At 34.9% G+C, this 5027-nt stretch overlaps 1 protein-coding gene across 1 annotated transcript in view; it reads right to left on the bottom strand.

Moving 5' to 3' along the window:
* The window catches only part of CEP126 (centrosomal protein 126kDa), a gene marked incomplete at its 5' end in the record, with an annotated part of 58487 nt that overhangs the window by 43141 nt on the left and 10319 nt on the right, over window positions 1–5027 (bottom strand). The gene's annotated exons all lie outside the window — the stretch shown is intronic.

Raw genomic sequence — 5027 nt, forward strand, 5'->3', positions numbered from 1 at the left:
TCACACTTATGGCTAAACACCTACCTGTAATCCTTACCATTCCCTATTTTTCTTAACATTCACATTTTATTTAGTTTTGATTGTCCCTGGGCACTTAAGTTTATGTTATCTAATTTAAACTGTATTTTAAACTGTTTCAAAGAATTAATTTTTGAAAAATATGTGTGTGTTTCAATTATTATTTGCTGGATAATGAGAAAAATAAAAAAAGCAAGCCTGCAACTCATTCCAAGAGGTAGAGAAGCCTCTTGGAATGCATGGTTCTCTGGGTGGTTGGTTAGAACTAATCTTTAAGATTTTTAGTGTCATAGGTTACTAGTAACTCTCTTTCCAAAGCATCCATTGGTTGGGGCATTATTCCAGTCTAAATAACTCAGATTTGTAGAACTATATTTCTGGGAAGTAGGGCTATTGATCTTCAAGTGGTCTAACCCCTGTGGTAAGTAGGAGGTTGTAGTGTAGTGCCACAGGAGGGAGAGAAGATTTTTTACCTCTCCAAACAAAATCAATAATCCCTCCATGTCAAGACAAAGAAGCCTACTTTCACCACTTGATTCAACACAGCACTGTAAGATTCTATGAAAACACTGTTAAAACTAATTAAACAAATACAGTAGAATACAAAATCAACATACAAAAATCGGCTGTGTTTTTGTATACTAACAACAAACAATCTGGAAAGGAAATTTTAAAAATTCAACTTACAATAGCATCAGAAAGAATAAAATACTTAGAAAAAAAGTTAACCAAGGTGGTGAAAGACTTGTATACTGAAACTACAAAACACTGCTGAAAGAAATTAAAACATACACTCTCTCTCTCTCTCTCTCTCTCTCTCTCTCTCTCTCTCTCTCTCTCTCTCTCTCTCTCTCTCTCTCTCTCTCTCTCTCTCTCTCTCTCTCTCTCTCTCTCTCTCTCTCTCTCTCTCTCTCTCACACACACACACACACACACAATAAATGGAAAGACATCCCATGTTAATGGATTGGCAGACTTAATGTTGTTAACATGTCAATACCACCCAAAGTGACAATCCTTATCAAAATACCAATGATTTTTTTTTCAGAAACATAAAAAATACATCCTAAAATTCATATGTAATCACAAGGGACCCCAAATAATCAAAACTTTATTGAAAAAGAACAATGATAAAAGTCTTATACTTTCTGATTTAAAAACTTCCTAACATCTATGGGAATCAAAGCATTGTAGTACTGGCATAAAGATAGATGCATAGACCAATGGAGGATAGAGCCAAGAAATAAACCTTTGCAAGGTCAAATGATTTACAAGAAGGGTGCCAAAACCATTCAATGAAGAAAAGAGGTTTTTTAGCTAATAATGTTAGAAACGTTTGGTATCTATATGCGAAGATAGATGCTCCACTATGTTCATTGCAGCATTATTCATGGTGACTAAGACATGGGAACAACTGAAGTGTCCTTTGATAGATGATGGTATACGTAGGATGTGGTACATATATACAATGGAATATTACTCAACCATAAAAATGATAAAATACTGCCATTTGCAGCAACATGGATGGATCTTGAGAATATCATGCTAAGTGAAATAAATCAGATATAGAAGTCAAGAACCATATGACTTTCACTCATATGTGGAATACAAAACTGGAAGCAACAAATGAAAAAATTAAGACAAACAAGGAAAAACTTAAAAGAAGGGCAGACATAATCCACAAAAGGGACACTCCTGAAATACCTGGCTCAGGTGATCAGGGACATGTACCACTTGGCCCCATAGAACACCTACATCATAAGGCCATGATACCAAGAATGGGAGACATAAAAGACCCACAAAATATATAGAAATGAACACAGAGAGACAGCCAAAATGGGGAGAAAAGGAAACATTGCAAATGAAAGAACAGGAGAAATCTCCAGAAAAAGAGTGAAATGAAATGGAGGCAAGTAAGGACAGTTTAACTACTTCTTTTCCAATCTGGATGCCTTTTATTTTTCAAAACAATGGTTAAAATAATGCTCAATGAACTTAGTGAGAACTTCAATAGTATAAAAAGGACATAAAAAAGAGAATCAGCCAGATAATGTAGAATACAATAGCTGAAATGAACACTACACTAAAAGGAATAAATATCAAATTAGATAAAGCAAAGGACTTAATTAGAAATTTGGAAGACAAGGCAGCAGAAAACACCTAATCAGAGAGACCAAAAGAAAAAAGAATTAAAAAAATGAGGATTGTTTAAAGCAGCAGTTGCCAACCTTTCAGACCTCATGGACCACCAGTTGGTGACCGCTGGTTTAAAGAACCTCTTGGAAAACATCAAGTGTAAGAACATCTTCATCATAGGGGTACCAGAAGGAAAAGAGAGAGAGCAAGGGATCGAGAACCTATTTGAAGAAGTACTGAAAAACTTCCTTAACCCAGTGAAGGAAGAAGACATATAAATTCAGGAAGCAAAGAGTCCAAAACAAGATGAACTCCAAAAGACCAACACCAATACACATCATAATTAAAATGGGAAAGGTTAAAGACAAAAAGAGAATCTTAAAATCACCAAGAGAAAGACAATTAACTAGAAGGGACCTCTAATATGACTATCAGCTGATTTCTTAACAGAACTTTTGCAGGCCAGAAGGGATTGGGATGAAATATTCAAAGTGATGAAACCCAGAGACCTACAACTAAGACTACTCTACCCAGCAAGGCTATCATTTAAATTGAACTTCCCAGACCAAAAATAGCTAAAAAAGTTTATCACCACCAAACTATTACAGTGGGGCCTTGACTTACGAGTTTAATTCGTTTCAAGACCGAGCTCGTTAAGGAGCTCGTCAACTCAATGCAAAAAATCGGCCGAGAGACAGCTGGTATCTCAAAAAACTCCTTAGTCGGGACACTCGTAAGTCAAGGCCCCACTGTATTACAAAAAAAATTGAAGGGACTTTTTAAAGAAGAGGAAGATGAAAAAAGGAACATAAATATGAATAATAAACTAGTAATAACTGTGTATACATCAATAATTACTTTAAATATAAATAGATTTAAATGTCCAATCAAAAGACATAGGATAGTAGCATGAATAAGAAAACAACATCCATATATATGCTGTCTACAATAGACCCAATTCAGATAAAAGATACGTATAGCCTAAAAATAAAGGGATAGAAAAAGATATTTTATGCAATTGGAAACAAAAAAGCTGGGTAGCACTATTTATATCACACAAAATAGACTTTAAAACAAAGGTTATAATAAAAGACAAAGATAATACCAAATGATAAAGAGATCATTGCAACAAAAGGATATAACTGTTGTAAACATTTATGCACCCAACATAGGAGCATCTAACTATACAAAGCAAATATTGATAGACATAAAGAAAGAGATTGACAGTAATACAATTATATTATGGGACTTTAAAATACCATTGATATCATGGATAGATCTTTCAAACAGAAAATCAACAAGGGAATAGCAGCCTTAAATAACATATTCTACTAGATGAATTTAATTGATACTTTTGAGTATTTCACTCAAAGCCCCAGAATATACATACTTTTCAAGTTCACATGGCAAATTTTCCAGGATAGACCACATGTTAGGACACAAAACAAGTCTCAAGAAATTTAAGAAGACTGTAATATCAAACATCTTTTTCGACTAGAATGGTATGAAACTAGAAATCAATTACAAGAATAAAATGGAAAAGTACTCAAATGAAGGTTAAAAAACATACTACTAAGCAATAAATGGGTTAACGAGATTAAGGAAGAAATCAAAAGATACTTTGAGCCCTTTTAGCCAGTTTGGCTCAGTGGATAGTGTGTCAGCCCACAGACTGAAGGGTCCTGGGTTTGATTCTGGTCAAGAGCACGTACCTTGTTTGCAGGTTTGATCCTGGCCCTGGTTGGGGCACATGCGGGAGGCAACCAATCAATGTGTCTCTCTCACATCAATGATGTTTCTCTCTCTGTACCTCTCTCCCTTCCTTCTATTCTCTCTAAAAATCCATGGGGAAATATCCTTGGGATTAACAAAACAAAACAAAAAAGATACCTAAGACACATGAAAATGAAAATACAACAACCCAAAATCTATGGGACACACTAAAAGCAGTCCTAGGAGGAAAATTCATAACAATACAGGCCTACCTCAAGAAACAAGAAAAATCTCAAATAAACAATCTAATCTTACATGTAAAGAAACTTGAAAAAGATTAAAAAAACAAAGCCCAAAGTGAATAAAAGAAAAGAAATGTAAAGATCACAATGAAAATAAACACAATAGAGTCTAGAAGAATACAAAAGATCAATGAAATTAAGAGCTAGTTCTTTGAAAAGACAAACCAGATTGATAAACCTTTAACCAGACGCATGAAGAAAAAAAAGAGAAAGGACCCAAATAAATAAAATTAAAAATGAAAGAGGGGAAGTGACAACTGATACCACAGAAATAACCATCATGGCTACAACTTTCTTTAACAATAGAACTCAAGCAGTATTAAGAGTACTCAAGGTCACAGGAGACACAGGCAGGACTGGAGAGCTGGCCTTTTGTGATGCATTTCTTTCTTTGTGGATGAAGCCACATTTCAGATTTAGGTAGTTACAACTTTCTGGACATATGATCATATTTAAGTTTAAAATTCAATTATTTTTTGAGATACTTAGAAATTTAAAAAATTTAAAAATATGATAAACTATCACTCTTTCAAATTAAAAAATGCAATTGGAGAAAAAATGTTTTTAAGAATCCTATCTAATAAAAAGAGAAACATGGTAATTAGCGTATGACCGCTACCCTTCCCATTGGCTAATCAGGGTGATATGCAAATTAACTGCCAGCCAAGATGGCGGCGGCAGCCAGACAGCTTGAAACTAACATGAGGCTTGCTTGCTTCAGTGACGGAGGAAACCAACGTTCCCCGCCTGCCTTGCAGGCTTCTGAGCCTGCAGTTTGAAACATTTTAACAAATATAGAAGCTAAAAACAAACCCAGAAACGAGCTTTCAGCGAGCTGGGATCTCAGAGCTGGCGTTC

This window comes from Myotis davidii, unplaced genomic scaffold, assembly GCF_000327345.1.
Source record: "Myotis davidii unplaced genomic scaffold, ASM32734v1 scaffold8, whole genome shotgun sequence".
Taxonomy (NCBI): Eukaryota; Metazoa; Chordata; class Mammalia; order Chiroptera; family Vespertilionidae; genus Myotis; species Myotis davidii.